The sequence below is a fragment of the Phalacrocorax carbo genome, chromosome 3 (genome assembly GCF_963921805.1).
Source record: "Phalacrocorax carbo chromosome 3, bPhaCar2.1, whole genome shotgun sequence".
In the NCBI taxonomy this organism is placed as follows: Eukaryota; Metazoa; Chordata; class Aves; order Suliformes; family Phalacrocoracidae; genus Phalacrocorax; species Phalacrocorax carbo.
In genome coordinates this window covers 16,826,496-16,845,259 of record NC_087515.1, presented here as the reverse complement: position 1 = coordinate 16,845,259, position 18,764 = coordinate 16,826,496, and the positions used below count along the sequence as shown (strand labels likewise).

Genomic DNA, 18,764 nt, shown 5'->3' with positions numbered 1-18,764 from the left:
CGGGGACCTCCTTTTTGCAATTTGACAGGCTGCAGGTCCCACCATCAGCTACCCCAAGCACCGAAGGGGCAGGCAAAAAGTGTGTACAAACTCTCTCTGAGCACGAAGGAAACTAGCTGTTAAACTGAAAAATTTAGCACTGGCTACTTGCTCAACCCTAGCAGATGCCCCACCTTGGCTCAGAGACCCATTGCATTTAAGTAAAGAGACATCAGCCCTTCTCTCCCCTCTCCACATTTGTATAAACTGAATTACAAGTGTCACGATTAGAGGGCTGTAAGCAATCAATAACATGGCTAACTCAGCATTCTTTCTAGAGAAAGGCCCAGCATGGATATCTCAGACAAACAATCAACAACATGAACCTAATGGTACAACATACTAACACCAAGTGGAGGAAAATCCATTTAATCCCAGCTGTCAATCAGTTTGTTCATTGAAACATGAGGGTAAATAATCCTTGTAATTTTACCCTCACAGCTTCAACTGCCAATTTTTATTTTCTATTTATGCTTCTACACCTTTTTCAGATGGTTAAAAGGAAACCAGGGCATGGGAAGGATTACTGTAAAATGAAGAAGTCATTTTAAATCTATTCTGTATTTCAGCAAGCCAAGCTGAATGCTGTCCACTACAACCACTGTGGCTAAAATTTACACACCAGTGCAATCACCTTGGTATAAAAGAAGTAGAACTAGCATTTCTGGACTACAAATCTGTCCTGGTTTCAGCTGGGATAGAGTTAAATTTCTTCATAGTAGCTAGTGTGGGGCTGTGTTTTGGATTTTTGCTGGAAACAGTAGTGATAACGTGGAGATGTTTTAGTTGTTGCTAAGTAGCACTTACACTGGTCAAGGACTTTTTCAGCTCCCCGTGCTCTGCCGGGTGCACAACAAGCTGGGAGGGGACACAGCCGGGACAGCTGACCCAAACCGACCAAGGGGATATTCCTTACCATATGACGTCATGCTCAGCATATAAAGCTGGGGAAAGAAGAAGGAAGGGGGGACTTCTGGAGTGATGGCGTTTGTCTTCCCAAGTAACCGTTACGTGTGATGGAGCCCTGCTTTCCTGGAGATGGCTGAACACCTGCCTGCCCATGGGAAGTGGTGAATGAATGCCTTGTTTTGCTTTGCTTCCGCGCGCAGCTTTTGCTTTACCTATTAAACTGTCTTTATCTCAAACCATGAGTTACCTCACTTTTACTCTTCTGATTCTCTCCCCCGTCCCACCAGGGGGGAGTGAGCGAGCGGCTGCGTGGTGTTTGGTTGCTGACTGGGGCTAAACCACGACAAGATCTCAAGTCCTCTTCTCTTGTATCTTTCAATTAAAAAAAAAAAGTGTTTCCAAAACCAAAACACCACACACACCATTCTTCTGCCTGGATTAAGCCACTACATTGCATTAAAGATGCACTTGTGCACATGATGAGAAGTACAACTTTTAGTAGATACCTGTGTTGAGTTTCAAGAATAACTGCCTATATTTATATGCAACTTAACTGTAGCTAGGGCCTCACGGCCATAATTTTACAAGAATTTAGCCAGCTCCCCTTGCAGTCAAAACAAGCACAAGCCTGTGGATCTTTGAAACTCTGACCCTCGTGTGCCTGATTTAAAACATCTTATCTATGCCAATAAATGCTGCCGAAGTCTGTCTGTGCTGAAGTCCCTAGTGTAAAATGAATGCATCCTACTGAATTTTAACCCCATATGCCTATGGAAACACACAAACCCACAGCATAGTGATCTGCGCTCAACATACCTGAAGGAGAAAGAAAACATCACCTAAATTAGGTCTACAGGAGTGTGCAGAGAAACACATAACCAGTAACCCTAAAACTAAAATGCCATCTACAGATCCATGTAGGCTTAATAAAGATGGATGACAGAAATATAGGGAAAGGAAACCACTTTCAAACCTAAGTTTCTCTCAGGTAGTCTTTAAAAAGTAAATTTTAGTTTATGCATTGTTTAAATGGTCTTCATTTTACAAGGATGGTTATTGAAGATATACAGGACTGTTTCACCACCTTCTCATCATCAGGTTAACACTGTAATAAAGGAATTAGAAGGAACATTTTCAGTATGAACTCTTAAATTATGATTCAGAATAATATCAAAAGCTACCGTGTCACACATCTTCCCAAAAAGTAACTATGATCATGCACAAGTTAATCCAAATTCAGCTTTTAAAATCATTAAAAGATAAAATGCATACAGAGTTTCATTTAGAAACAAGACTCTACCTTTTAAAATATCCTGAAAATATCCTAAAACTGCTTGCACTAAGAAAATTAGCTCTTTTGGAGTCAGCAAGCCTTAAAGTATTTTGTTCTAAAACAAGTTTTCATCTGTTGCCTTCATGAAGGCAGGAATAACCAGCTTTAATTACAGCTTAGGAAAAAGCAAGCCTCTATCCATTTAATGAAAAAGTAGAAACATTCTACTTATATTGGTTTCTCATAATGTGAGAAGGCAACTCTAACAAGGAGATTAGCAAACTATACAAGTAAAATAATTAGACAGGCCTTTTTGTGGAGATGACTAATTTGGTAGACAGTTCTCTATTACCTATACTCTGTTGCAATAAGACAATCAAATACAAATCCCAAGACTATGTAATGTGTTCTCTCTATGTCTATGCAACAGTTTACTCTGGTTCAGCTAAATACCACATTTTGTTATCAGACAAACTGACTTAAATTTGATCTCAACATACGCTAATCCCAACTTCCCAGCGATTTTTGGCCCATGTGAACAAGAATCACAAGTCATTCAGTGCCACAGATTTAAAATGTAAGTAGTTATTAAAATAAGACATACTATATTTTCTTGAGAAGTGATTATGTTGCAGAAGGAATTCAAAAGCACTAAACAGACATATACAAGGACAAGGTTCCTGGTCACTTCCCAAAATTTGGAGGAAATTGCAAAAGTTCAAAGAGCTTTATTACTCAGGACTGTATTTTTGTTGCTAAAGGTACTGGTCCTTGCATTTTAGTTGTGGGTGTGGGGTTCCCCCCCCCCCCCGTTATACTCAACCACTCAACCAGGAAAAACAGTAGTTTTGTGCGGTGAAAATGTATTACAGAAGGATAGTGGCAGAGAAGAGGATGGAAACATGGCTGACTGGTTAAGGTGGAGGAGTCAGAAGGCAAGAATGGATGAAGGACATTAAGGAGGTAATGGTGCAGCGTAAGGAGCATAAAACGGATGCAGAAAAATTAAGACAGGCAAGAGCACAGAGACTAGGAGCCTTTCAGCGTATGTGTATAATTAAGTGTAATTAACTTCTAGTGATAAATTAGCTCATACAACATTCTGAAGACAGAGTTCCTTACAAATCCTTAACACTTCTATAGGAAAGCCTATTTCTGTAGCTGTCATTTGTCTTCAGAGACCCTACAGTCAAAGGAAGCATTTTAATCACTTCTCAACATCTTTTAAACTATTCCTGCTATGACAAAAACAGCATCCACACAAATCCAAGGTGATCAATGCTGCAAGAGCACTATTCTAATGCAGTGAAATCTGAGCGCACAGAGTATAAACCTTCAGGGGACTCAGACCAGACAAAATGCACCAAGAAATGGCATCATTCAGAGTGGAAGGGAGAATCCTCAGAGCTTCAGAAGCAAGCCCACGAGTCACCTTCTTCCCTCTTCTCCCATCTCCATATAAAAGGTCTTACATGCAACAGAATGAGGAATTCCTCCTTACATTATGTCTTCTTATGTCCTTCTTATGTCTTGTGTTGTCTGTTTTTAAATGGGAACACTTATGTTATAGCTTTTTCAGACTTTTAACATTTCAGGATAATAAGCAAGACTTCAACTTGCCGCTAAAGGCTCATATGTAATGTTACAACCACTGGGACTTCCAAAAGGCTAATCTTAGTCTTCAAAAGCAAAAGCCAGGCAACCTGGCATTGAACCACACTTTGGTATGGCCTTGGTATTCTTCCCTCGGATAGTAACAATGACATATCTACCTCATGAGAGGAGGGTTCAGATTACATTTACCGCCTTTTATCTCAGAAGCACCAGTGAGTTACTTTTAAACTTTATTGCCCTTTTTGAAAAGTCCAATGCGACACATTATTTCAAGGCAATTCTGCTCAGGATCAGCACAGCACCTAAGTCCAAGATAAGTGAAGATTGTACATTAGTAGCTTTATGCTCATTCTGACTTGACATTCCTGTATAATATGGACCTTATTAAATCATTTGTTATGTCAGCATAAGCTATAGGTCTACATCAATAAAAGCCAGAGTAGAGGCTAAGCTGGCCACCTAACAGGTTTATTCAATTCATAGCATGGATTTAGGAGAGAGTTTTGTCCTCAGTTCACAGCCCAAATGGGGCAGAGCACAACACTGCTAGCCCAGAAAGCTTTGCCCTGACCCAGTATCACCTTGCATTTATTGGGACGAGATTCCTCCTGTCCAAGAAAGAATGATTTCCAGGTTTCAGGCTTAAATTAATTAACTTGTGTGGGGCCTTCCTGAAAGCACTTTCCCACCTAACAAAATGCTTCGGCTTGCCACAACAGCACCTCTGGGAGCAGAGGTTTGAAAACAGCGGCTGTAGCACAGCACAACTCTGCAACAGGGCTAGCCGTTCACAGAACAAAATTGTCTCCTCCTGAAACTTGTCATCACTTTTCTCCACTTCTAATTTGAAATAAATACGAAAGCATATGAATGGCAAGATGCTACTACTACCTCCCTAAGCCTATCAGTCAAGATGCAATTTCTCAACGGCTACTGTAAATTTGTCAAGAAAGTCCTGCAAATGTTGATGCTCCAACCACCAGTTTGTAAGAACAATTGTGTTTCTTTAACCGTTGCAGGGGAAAAAAAACCAAACAAAACACAAAACAATACAACACTAAACCAAAACACCAAATACTGAACTTCAGATTAATAGAGTCCTTTGACCCACTGTTTACACCATGACAAAGCAATCCTGTTGAGGATCAGCTCTTCAAGAGTGCAATGCTTCTTGAAAACCAAAAGATATTCTGGAAATGCATTAGTATAGGAGCAGGCTTTATTGTTAGAACGGGGGGAGTTCTAACTCCCCGCCCCATGCAAAGGTACGAGATTTAACCTAATTATAACTACCTAGTTCAACTTCTGGGTAATGAGCTAATCTGAATCCATTATAGGCAACATGTCCGACAGTCCAGTTATGCTTTTTTAAGTACTGAAGCTATATCAAAGGAGTAGGTACATCAAAAATCACAGTGCCGTCTCTACAACAGATAGTACAAAAAAAAAAGTATCATTAAAGGTACCTGAGCAATACCTTTTCTAAAGATCATAAAATGAGATCATACTTTAGGACATGTGACATCCCCCAGACTTCCGTATTTATCATGTTCTCTTCCCATATTACGTGGCCCCAGTATAAAATTCAATGTAGTCATCTGACATATGCAAAACTAAGCAACCCTTTGACATAAAGTCATTATTCTCGGTCCCTTCTGTAGGGCTGCTTGACTGATCAGACGACATAGCATTAATTATGCTCCCAAAGTCATATTTTACAAGATACTTCACCAGCAGTTGGATCACTCTGGATCAATCCCTCACCCTTCAGAAAAAAAAAAAAAGCCAGAGGATCAAAATAACTTTTTTTCCCCCAGAGAAAAAGTCTACTGCCAGCTTCTAGGAGCTTTTCCTGTAAATGCTTCCGTTCCTTAGTTACTAATGATCCAATGACTTCAGTAGCTCAAGAGCGCCTGAAAAAGCAATCTTTCAGCATCCTCCCTGATAGTGAAAAGCAGCAAATGAGCTCCCACAAAAGGAGCTACTGGGTTCAGTGAGAGACATGCTGGTGACACCTGCCAGCTGAGTTTTCTCTTAGGCTGAAGCAGCTTAGCACTTATGAGACCTTCAAGAAAAATAAAAAGTCCCAGGACTTCAATAAAGGCAAATTTTGAAAACAATGCTTCATGAGCTGTTTAACCATGAAGACCACTCTATTCTGTCACTATTTTAAGACTTCATGACATCAAGCTTTTGACCTCAAAGTTGCAAGAGCAAGCTCTCATCAGGCACTTACATCTGATCAATGCACAGAAGAGACACTCCTCTTCTACCTGTCTCTTCAGAGCTGCTCAGCCCAGATGGACAGCGTACCTCCAGTCCTGAACAGTAACACTGGGCTTTCAATAACTTCCCAAAACACACAAGATTCCCCCCATTCCATTTCATCCTCTGCCTGAGCTGCTTCCAAACAGTATTTCAGCCCACCCAAAGAGCATCCTGAAAGAACAAACACTCCTGTCAAAGACAAGGACAAACACTCCTGTCAAAGACAAGGATATGTATAAAAATACCTCTGTGGAGGGTTGGTTGTTTTTTTTTTTGATTTTTGGTTTTGGTGGTGTTTGTTGTTCTTTTGTTTGTTTTAAATCAGAGGCTGAATCTCAGAATTCCTCTCTCAGCTGAAAATAAACCACTGCACCACAGGTCCCTCATTCTGCCCTGCCTGCCCTCATGCCTTTTTCTTCCTCTTCTGCACACCTGTACAGCTTCAGAAGGAAGGGCTGGTTGTGCTCAATCCCACAGCAGCCTATAATAGCACAGGGTACTAATCTCCACCCCAGCTTCCCTCATTCTTAAAACCTCTTCTTGCTAGATTAAGGAAAAAAAGGATAAGCATATGCATCTCCTAAAGCAGCTTTGGAAAAGCAGATTGACAAATGCAGAATGCTCTGCCCAGTCTTAAATAAGGCATTTTAAAGAACAAAACCAAAACTGATTTGAGACGTACTCCTGCTCTCAGTACTTCTGCTGGCCAGGCCCAGGCAGCTCCCAGTTCAGCTGACTTATCATTTCACAAATTGTTCCAAGTACGTAAGCTGTCTTAACAGGCAGGATAATTCAGCCCCAACCACAAGGGTTTCCACTCTGGGACCAAACATCCCAGGGCTGTCCTGGGATGCTTCATTCGTACTTTGAAACCAACCAGTTCTCTGTTCTCATCCCTGAAATTTTTGTTTTGACAAGTGCATTTCAATGAGAATAATATCTCTTGGCCCCTAGAATTTCCTGGATCAAGGCAAAGTATTTGGCATTCAGAGGTATAGATGTCAAACCAAACTTTTTTAACACGTAAATCAACTTGCATAGTATACAGTCTCAAAATCAAGGGAATAAAGTGCAGCCTAATATTTCAGCATGATACAAAATTAAGGATCATCTTCTAGAGACATAAATAAAATCAAATTCCTGTAGGCCATGTAGGACGGACTGAAAATGCATTATAAACCTGTGCTCTGGGGGTTATTCTATTCTTTCTGTCTTCAGTGATGGACAGACATGGGACAAGAACAGCTACCTGCAGAGTTTTTCTGCCCCGTGAAGAGCTTTCCCAGCCTGGAAAGAGGTTTCTGCTTTGGTCACTGTAGGACCTATGAATCCATATGCTTACAGTTGAAGCAGACACATATTTAGGTTGACAGCCATTGTTACCAGAAAATGTGATTTTCATTACAATGGCTTTCATCTGTTCTAGTAAATGTTGCTGTCAAGGATGTACTACATGAGCCAGTCATAAACATGACAGAAGAAACTACTGAGCAACTATGCAGAGAGACAGAAGAAAAAAGCAAAATTTAAAAGCAACTATAACTCCCAAACTCTCCAAGAGCAGAAAGCAATTTCACAATTTTAGTGGGAGACAGTGGGCCAGCACTCATGACAATTAAATGATCATAGGACTCACATACAAAGAGATTTTACTTTACATTGCAAATCTAGATACATGCTTTGTGAAGTGCTCTTTAGAAGAGGACTTTTACTGATGTAGTTATACAACAGAGCAAGCAAAACAGTAGAATAAAGAGTTTCAATTGCATTTTTAGACAGATACAAAAGGAGTAGAGCTAGAAACACTATGGAAGGAACAAAAGCAAAGTTGAGCAGTGCTGTGGGAGCAGGGCAAGCTACAAAACTGAAGATGAGAAGAGCGCTTCAGATCTACCCTCACAGATTCAGAAGCAAAATGTAGCCCATGCTACTGGAAGAACAACCCGACATTTCATTAAAAATGTTGTAATAACATAGAATCATAGATCAGTTTGGGTTGGAAGAGACCTTTAAAGATCATCTAGTTCTAATCCTCCTGCTGTGGGCAGGGACATCTTTCACTAGATCAGGTTACTCAAAGCCCTGTCCAACGTGGCCTTGAATGTTTCCAGGCATGGGGCATCTACCACTTCTCTGGGCAACCTGTTCCAATGTTCCATCACCCTCATACTAAATTTCTTCCTTATATCTAATATAATTCTAATAATATAATATAATATATAATATTATATATATAATATATATATATTATATATAAAATACATATAATATAATCTAATATACCCCTCTTTTAGTTTAAAACCAATACCCCTTGTCTTATCACACTACAAGCCCTAGTAAAAAGTCTCTCTCCATCTTTCTTACACGACCCCCTTTAAGTAGGGAAGGGCCACAACAAGGTCTCCCCAAAGCCTTCTCTCCTCCAGGCTGAACTACCCAAGCGCTCTCAGTCTTTCTTCATAGGAGGTGTGTTCTAGCTCTCAGATCATTTTCACAGCCCTCCTCTGTACCCACTCTAACAGGTCTGTGTTTTTTCTTGTACTGGGGGTCCCAGAGGCAGCTACAAAACTCCAGGTGGGGTCTCATGAGAGCAGATTAGAGGGGGACAATCACCTCCCTTGACCTGCTGGCCACCCTTCTTTTCATGCAGCCCAGGATATAGTCAGCTTTCTGGGCTACAAGCACACATTGTGAGCTCATGTCCAGTTTTTCAGCCGCCAGTACCCTCAAGTCCTTTTCTCCATGGGGCTGCTGTCATTCCAGTCATCACCCAGTCTGCACTGGTGCTGATGACTGCCCTGATCCAGGTGCAGGACCTTGCTCTTGGCCTTGCTGAACTTCATGAGGTTCACATCGGCCTACTTCTCAAGCCTAGTAAGGTCCCTCTGGATGGTATCCCCTCCCTCAAGGAAATCAACTGCACCACTCAGTGTCACCTGCAAACTTGCAAGGGTGCTCTCAATCCCACCATCTATGTCATTAATAAAGATATTTAACAGTACCAGTCCCATTACAGCCCCCAGAGGGACACCACTATCATGTACTATCACAAGGGAGTACAGGGACAGTGAGGGATATACAGGGATGAAAAAGGAGAGGAGATGTAAGAATTCAGGTACCTGATCACAGGCACCTACTGTTTCTCTCAACATGCACTAATGCCTTGCTTTGTCTCCTGCCGTGGCTGCAGAGAGGTGCAGATTTCCCCTGCACCTTACGACATATCTATTAGTCCCGTATAGGGTCTTGAATACTGCAGCAGCACTACATGTCTGCATTTGGGCAACTGACATCCTGAAGGTCTCTGAGCTGCTGAAGCAAAACAAAGCAAAGCACATCTGTCAAAGCTGGACTTCTGGCTCCTCTTGCTGTGGTTTAAAATGCAATTAGTTAAGCTGGTTCTTTATGACATACCAAACCAAGCGCATTTAAAAGGATCTGTTTCTTAAGCTTATAACTGACTGGCTTCTCTGTAACAGCCAGCAATAGTCCAGTCCCAGAGCTGGCTGAGAGAGCCTGCAGTCTCAGAGCCAGGGAATTGCAACATTTGAGTTTCCAAGCACAAGGCGGGGGGGGCCGGGAGAGGATTTCACCCAAGGAACCCCAAAAGTAATCTTCATCACAACCCCAGGGACTGAGAGAACATCACTTTGTTGTAAATAACCTGTATTTTCGCTAGGCAAGAAAAAAATAAATCTTTTCACCTTTCACACCAAAGTGTCCCAAGGAAATTAAGCTCCCCCCAACTTCCCAATTGACTATTTTAGTCACTCTTCTTAAAGACCCATGGTGCTGGACCAGAAGGCACAGTGTAGAGAGTTAGCTATTCTTTCCAGAATCACAAATCCAACAGCAACATAAACCTGGTCACCAGTTTGTCATCCCATCACTGCAATCCCTCCAATAACCTCAATAACAAGAAAAAAACACAATTAATCAGACATATTAACCTTCGGACTTTTCTCTCACTGAATACATTTCCATTTATACTTTTTTGTTTTTAAACAAACTTAATTCTCCAGATAAAAAAATTCAAGAAAAGGATTTGATAGAAAAAACAATCACCACAAAGCTATTTAAAAAACATTACTGCACACAAACCCAAGAAGTCCAGTGTATGATTTCACGGGTTCTGCATCTACTATTGTATAGAGATTGCTAGAAAAGAATGCAATCAAATCTATATGGCTTTTGCAGTTCTAGTTGAGAGCAGCAGTTTATTTTGGTTTTAACTAATGCAAATTAGCTCCCTTATTGTCACAGTGGCTTGAGGTCCACTCCCATTATCTGCCATACTGCTCTTTCCCGCCTACCCATCCCCCTGCCAAGGCAGTTAAATGTAGCGCCGTTGCAAATTGCTAGTGTCTTCATCAGCAGCTATGACACATTTGAGAACAGAGCATACAGAGAAGTTCTGCCAGTGAAGCTCATATTCCAGACGTCATCTGTTTTCCTTCCTAATATTAAATAAAAGACAATGCAGAGGTGCATCTTCACATAACATAATGACATGGGTTTATCACATCTAGATAGATCAGAACCCCTACAACAATACCTTTGCAGTATTGCAGCATGTACAGTACAGTTCACATTTATTTGGTTGGATGCAGTGTGGTGTTTTTATAGCCTGCATACGATCTTACACTTTTCAGTATTCAACCCACATGGCTGCCAAGTGTTATATTCCAAGGGTTTGATTTGTCAAAAGCAAGACACGAGCAATGTTGCATAAAGGCTAGAGTCCTAACTAAGCCCAATATGGAGAAGCATTATCATGAACAAAAAAAGAGTAGTAAGACAAAAGAAAAAGGTGTACTGAGATGTTACCCAGGGACTGCACTCCGATCATGGGAAACACAGAAGTAACAAAGGTTGACACCAAGGACCAAATCAGCATGCCTGAAGTTAAGCTCACATTAGATGATTGTGTTATTTTATCCAAAGTTTGAGGGGAAGATCTTGCAGTCCGTGGATGTCGAAATCAATAGGAGGCACAAGCTAGAAGAAAAAAACCTGGCACCACGCTCTACTGCAGCAGCATCCTCAGAGCTGAGTTCCTAGGCAGAGGGAGCCAGATGATACCACTTCCACAGGCCACCCAAGCACAGAACTTGTACTTCTGCCTTCATCCCAACTCCCAGGTCCTTTTCCTTTTACCTTCTTTTAAAACAGAACTTAGAAGAGTTTAGCTTCCCTGCACAGGGTTGCTTTTTTTGGCTATGCTCCTGAAAGCCTCTAAGCAGAGAGGCAATTTAAAGCATCATCTTAACAACCGCCTGCTCTATTTGAGAGGTCTTGGTAGCTAAGACCGTATGGTCATCTTTCTCCCAAAGTGATGTTACAAACAAGAGTCAACAGCAGATATGTGTGCACTACAATGTTTGCTTTCACTTCTGTACATTTTTACATTTGCTTTTATTTGCAGAGGCCAATTCAGCTACCTTTAGAGCAAAAATACAACAGCTCCAACCTGCAACCTAAAATTTTCTTCTTTTTCAGTCTCTGAAGACAGCCATCACCATCATCTACAATATTTAAAGTTATGAGCAGACATTGCAGGAAACAGGAATGAAAGCCATTAAAATCAAGAGCTTTCAATAATACTTTAATTGACATTAGCTTCCCCCCCCTCTTTTTTTGGTAGCTTTAATACAGGACAGGTACTTTTACAGCTTTCCATAGGACTAAGCAGGCTGAAGACTGAAATCAAGTAATTCCAAACAATTCTTAGCTGTTCAGTATTTCATCATGACAATGTTATGTTACCACCTTTGACTCAAATGACTTGGCAGGATCAATAACACCCTCCCCTCCTGTGTGTTTACACAAGTAAAAGTACCTGTCAAATTTATCCAGAATAGGTTTACTTCCCAGTTTTCCTACAGTCCCTCTCAGCCAGGGAAGCAGACTACAGAAATACAGGCAAGTCAAGTTGAATCACAGACTTTCCTTACTCTAGGACTGCAAAGCAACTTAGGAACCACACAATCACCCCAGGAATCAGATCTGGCTTTTTCTCAAATCTGAGTTAGTCTACCACAATACCTCTTTCAAAAAGACGACTGTAGCTTCTTCATTATGGAAGCACAGCAGAATGCAAATATTCTGAGAGTTGCCGAGTATTACAGCAAGTGAACAGGTGACCAAGACACAAATAGATACTGGGGAACCAGGATAAGACAGAAGTCCCAAGGATATGACAATATCAGTTCTCTGAAGTTAGTAGCATGACAACTGCATATATGGTTGACACAGAAGTTAATAAAATTTAAAATCCTTCTGTATGCTTAATCTTGCTTCAGTACATCCTTGAGTTCAGAGGATTTTGTAGTTTAAGAATTTTAATAAAAACCAATCCTCAAACATTTCCTTCAGTAGTCAATATTGGGACAGTTTATCAGACATTCTACACCACGAGTCTCTCAAACAAGCAAAACAGCAATTTTCACAATTCCCTCTCCAAGTATTTTGATTAGGTAAGAAATAAAATGAGTAAGCAGTCTGCAACCCATTTCAGCATCATACATACATCAGCTCACTGTTCTCCCTCTTCCTCCGCATTCTTACCTCTGTTGCATTAAACTTGCATACATAATATTCGGATGCTAATAGTCCCTCTTCAGCCCAGAGATCCTGGCACTGACTGCACAAGTTGAACCAGTAGCAAAGGGTCTATGTTTTAGTTCTGCACAGCAGTCCCACATGCTGTCATTCTTGTGCTACCGTTGCGAGGCAGAAGCAAGGAACTCAGATGCAAGATGTATCCTCTTGTTTTTCAGAAGTTAATCCCTACCCCATCTTCAGGCCACTTCTAGCAGGCTTTGACCTTTGTCAGTTGGAGTCTCACAACATCGTTTTCCCAATACGTGGGAAATTGGTGGATTTTCTTAATTCAGAATCCTTGCCAAGCCCAGGGCCAGATCTTATTTCATTACTTCTGGCAGATATCACAGCCTTCAGCCCTGCAGGACTGCTGTGGCAACAGCCAGTTTCAAAGACAGTCATACCTCTGCACGGAAATCAGCCTGCCTCCTCACCTCAGCCCTTCCCTCCCTTCCATACTCTCCTAGAGGTATATGGAACTAAAGAGGTTTGTGGCTTAAGCTACAGAAGTGAACTGTGATTGTGTTGATGTTAAAGCTGAGTGGACTCATACTTCTTTCCATCCTTCTTTGGAGAGACCTTCAAAAGAAAGGGGGAAAGTGAGCAACAGAGGAAGACTGCCGTTCAGGCAGCAAGCACGCTGGTTTTCAGAAAGCAAGGGATGGGGTGAAGTCCAAGAGCAGGGTGAAATAACTCCATAAGCCAAGCAAAGAAAAAACATGCAGAGAGTTTCTCAAGAAAGCTGTCCAGCCTAGACAAATGGAAACAAAAAGAACTGCCCTTCCAGCCAAGCCTAAGCTTTGTCAAAATGAGTATTTTAAGTTGAGCGCAAAGCTTCCCCTCCCCCAGCTCCGATTTTCAAAGTACTGAGGGAAGCAGTGACAAAGCTGAAAATTGATAGGTCACTTAAAGGAATTAAAATCATTCAATTAGTTCCATGTGAGTAGTTTCACAGCCACGTATTTCCTATCTGACACTAACCTTAAATCAAGCAGCATCTGTAGGAACAGAATAGATTCACAGAGAAGAGGCTAGAGAAAAAAGTTGGGAAGTTCAATAGCAGTGGCTTTATTTGACATGTTGTCTTTTCCAGGCAAACTCTGCTCTGTGAACTAACTTGCTCTGCAAAGGATTTTTATGTTTTACATCTCAGTTCATCCTTAAGATGTACTTCTGGAGCAGAGAGTCATCATACAGCATAACTATCAGCATAAACCAGCACTGCTGTTGAAAGAAGTGGTTCCTCTATCCCCAGAGAAAGGTTGTGATTTCCTCCCCCATGCCTCACGCCTCTCTTCTCCTTATGCCACCATAAGCACTCTTGCCATCACACTGTGAGCCAGACAGCTGAACCCTCCAGGGTAAAATTAGACAATCAAAATGTTTAAGAGGGTAAGAGTTGCTGTGAAGCAGAGGCAAAAGCAGCACAGCTCACAGTGAGGCATAAGAATTATCTTAATTATCCACCATCTTAGTTCTAAGAGGAGCCTAAAATGAAGACCACTACCTGTATAAAAATGTTAAGCTAAGAGTCAAATGTTTATTACTCACAAAGAAGCAAAGACTCGAGGACTTCAGCTATTGGAGAAAGAGCCCTTAAGGTCTCTTCATCTATGCTTGTTACTAGACAACTCATGATTTTTCACCTTTTGCCACTAGGAATGGTACATGGCAACCATGGTGACCTTGAGGCCAGAAGGACCCATGATGATATAATCTCATCAATTTCCTGCACAGCAGCTTCTAGAGCCTCCCACTAACTTCCACATCCATCTCACACATGCTAGCTTAACCAGAAACTACCACTCAGACACACATCTAATCTTGACTTCTTGACGATTCCAAGGACAGAGAAGCCACTGCACCCTTAGGCAAGCTGCTACTGTGGTTGATTACCCTCCATATTGAATTCCACACTTATTTCTGGTCTGAGTTGAACTAACCATGCAATAAGTTTCCTTAAAAGGAATTACCTTGCAAAACATCATCTGTCAGAATAGTTTTAATTAATAAAATGGGACTGATATAATTAAAATACACCCGATTCAATTTTCCCTAGATAACAGGTTGGTTAGGACTTGTGACGTTAGATCATTTTTCAGCCTTTTCACAACCCTGTTGGATTAGTATCAGATTAAACAGCTAATAGTTACTAGTGACAGCAAACACAAATTTAATTTTTCATAGTGTTGCTACTCTATGGTTCTGTGCTAATGTTCTGCTCTGGAGCCCTGTAGAGGAGAGGCCAGAGTCCTCCACCCCACTGCTGTTAAGACTGAGTTGGTTTCTAACAAAGGAGTCAGTTGTCCTTTAGCCCCAGACTTTTCAGATACTTTAACCTTCATTAGTGTGTTTTAAACTGTTGGCTTGTACTTGTTGCCATCAGCTTCCTTACCTTTTTGCTACACACCATTGCTGGAGTTATTTTAGCCACCACTTCCATTTCTTACACGAATGGCTTAAGTTGTTACGGAAGACTACCACACAGCTGCAGGTACTGGGGCCACTATCAGCATCTTGAACACCTCAAAAAGTCAAAAGTATTTGTGCTTTTATATATTTATTTCCTTTCACGTCATTTTCACTCTTTCAGCTTTGCAGCTGCAGATGCGAGCTTACACTTCTTTCTACTTTTCCAATTAGGAGAAGGAATGGATTGGGTAAACAAGTCAAAATCTGTAGATGGAAGCGGTGCAGTATCAGGGCTGTAGATCACATCTGCTTCTAGAGATTGGTAAAAGCTTTCATGCCTCACTACCCTGCCCAACAAATAAGCCTGTTCCTCAGAGCTAGCAAAGTAGCACGCTGAGGTACTACAGACAACAGTCCCTCTTCCACCTCAGGTATTTTTTTGCTGTAGCAGCACAGATTGAGGACAGACAATTCACTGAAGCGTTTAAGTTTAAAACAAGTAAGTTAGCCACTCTACGTGAAAGTTCTGCTCAAACATCACACCAACCACACGTGCTTGTGTGTGTCCGCACACCCCTCTTACACCCTTCCAAAGCACCCAGAGAATACTGCATTACATGTCCCTTGCCTTCTTCCTTTCTTGCCATCTTCCTCTCGCTGAGAATAGGTGGAGTCTAGGAAGACACGACTCAAAGCACAGGACCTTAAGTGGATTCACAATATGGAACATGAGTAGTCTCCATTCACTTTCTAACTTTAATTATTGAATGCTGCCTAAATTTCTCAGCTGTCTTACCCGCTTTACATATACACCCATGTATAATACTTGAATTCATATTTTTACTTTGTATGTTACGGAAATGCAGCAAATCTCAACTTAAGATTAGTATCTCCCAAGCTGAGATGCTCTTGCCCTTTTATTAGAAGAGCACCTTCTAAGAAACTCACTACTACAGCTTCTCTCTCAATGTCTTATTACTCTGTCACCCTTAGCTCTCAACAGACTGAAAGCAATCACCAAAATTCCTTAAAAAAAAGGAAAAAACCCAATCAACCAAAAAACCACAAGTTATTCTTCATCACTAAGTTATAAGAATACAAATTTTAAACCCTTTGACAGACTAGTCAGTAGATCAGATAGACCTTTAAGATTGGCACATGGTACATAGACACCATAGAATATGCTACAATTAAGATTTTACCTAATGAGCCAAGCATTCTTATTACCCATGTAGAATTAAAAGCACTAAGTAGAATGGAAAGGAAAGGTCAGCTTTGATAATATTCTTACAGGCCATAGCCCAAATCAGGCTACAAATGGCAGGTACATGAAAAGCCTTGTGGTCCAACAACCTGCAGGAAGCATCCTCTTCCTTTATGGCAACCTAGAGTTATTCAGACCCTGTGAATGAGTCTTTGTGCATGCAAACCTCTCTCAACATCCTTTTCACAACAGTTTCCAATTATTAAAATGAACAAGCCATGAATTCATTAAATTTTCATCCTTTGCATCCTGTCTCCAAAATGAAGACTCATTTACCTACATAGAGTGTTTAAAGAAAAAAGGAAAAAGGGAATAATTATTAGCTTTTCAAAACACAAACAAAACACCAAGGCTCATCACTACAACTTAGCAAGGCTCCAGTTTAGTACAGGATCTCACTAGGCTGGTGGCTAGCTAAACAAGCATTTCAGGGGGAAAAAAATCCTAAAAACCTCAGTCTTACAGTGGAGATGTTCAGAAGTGTCCATTTTATGGAATTCAAGGAAAAAACAACACAACCAAAAAAGGCAGTAACTCACTGTACGGAAGACAACCCCGGCCAGAGCTGGGACATGCTCCCTGGAGGAGCCCATTAGATGAGCAGTTTGGGCAACCTGACAAATACACAGGAGACTGGCCAGCTCGTCTGCTTTGTTTCTACCACAACTTTTAATGGAAAGGACACTAACACGCAGAACATTTCTCTTGTCAGATTACTTGGATCAGGAACGGTCAAAAACTTAGGAAGGCGCCAGGATGGAGAAGACAGATGAGAGGGCAAAGAAGGCTAAAGAGAACATGATTTAGTCAAGACCAAAGTAGGCTGACACTTTCCATTCCCAACAGTTCAAATAGTTTATTTTCCAGTTTGGATCACGAAACTAAAAGACAAGCATTGCAAAAGAGGCACAAAGCAGTCAGCTCACAATGGTATTGGAAGTTGATTATTTCCAAGTCAGCTGCCTGTCATCCCATACTTGACAGCGTTCCAAGATTGCTACAAATTTGCCATGAAATTATTTTATTTCCCAGTGACAGTCTGCTGCCCATGTTGCCTTTCAAGAAACACTTTTCTTCTGTGCTGATCCCAGCTGTCCATTGAGCAGGATACAGACACTTTGAACAGCGTAATAAATCTGTTTATTTTCAGAGTTTGATTTTGGTCCAAATATTTCCAGCATGACAAAAATAGGGGAAAGAGGGAAGAATAAGAACAGCTATAAATTAAAAACAAAACAAAAAACTCCAGAGGCCATAAAATAGCATCAACATAAAGATCAGCATCTCAGATGTAATTTGGGGACAAGATAAAGTACTTGGAATTCAGAATTTTTATGCAAGTTCTTTCTAGCAGCTAATGGGAAATTTAGCTGCTCTTGATCAGCCAGTACAAAGATTCTCTCTCCCTCCCCTTCTCTGAAGTACAGGCATATTCATGAATTACTTGAGCATATGAATTTTCTTTAAAGCTTTTTTTAAGCATTATGCCAAGCAGCTTAGATAGAATGGCAAAGCCAAGATTAAATAAGACTAAGTCTTTCTGCTGAAATAAAACTTACACAGTATCTTCAAAGACAACAGGGGACAGCACACAGCAAAGAGCTGTGTGTTTAAAGCCTGGTTTTAAACCCAGGCTGTGAATAAAGTTGCTGAACCCGCTGAGAGCTCTACAAGCAAGGGGCAGTACAAGTGACAGACATGAAAGAAACTAATTGAAAGCTTGAGCAACTAGAAAGTTAACCTCATGAACTATAAAGGATGTTTACATTAGCTTTGTTCTCTCAGTATTACAGCCTTTAAGCTCCCTAAGCAGTATGTGAAAGACCGACTGACAGCTTAGTTTGTTATTAAGCGCCTGGCTCTAAAGAGTAATTGTTTAATAGTACAGACAGTCTCATTGATTAAGATGTCTACCACGCAGCTGTAACGCCTCCTCCCCCCGCAGTCAGCGATACAGGAACCGCGAACATTTTCAGAAAAACATAGCCCTTCAACCCTGACTCAATATAAAAAGGGATTCGTACTCTTCTGCTTTCTGTAGCTGTTACAGATATTTCCAAGGCACCTATCGTATTAGTATCCAAGCACACAAGACTTGGTAAATTAAGCTCACACAGAAGAAAGCTCATCACTACCACTCCTTCCCCAAAAGAGGTATTTGGAAGGGGACACCTTACTGCATGGATTATAGCAACATGCATGTGTCATCATGCTACCTTGTTATTAATAGAGAGAGAGACAACTGCTCCTGCTTTCTATGCAAAATGCAAGACAACACTGTACCCCATTTCCCTTCTTAATAATTAAACCATATGCCCAGAGGAATGTTAATCACCCAATTCCATCTCCCTAAAATGAAGAAAGAACAAAATTAAAAGTTTG

General features: G+C 40.9%; 1 protein-coding gene across 1 annotated transcript in view; it reads right to left on the bottom strand.

The window, feature by feature from the left end:
* GLP1R (glucagon like peptide 1 receptor) overlaps positions 1-18,764 on the bottom strand; it is an 87,570-nt gene that overhangs the window by 57,547 nt on the left and 11,259 nt on the right. The window lies entirely within an intron of this gene.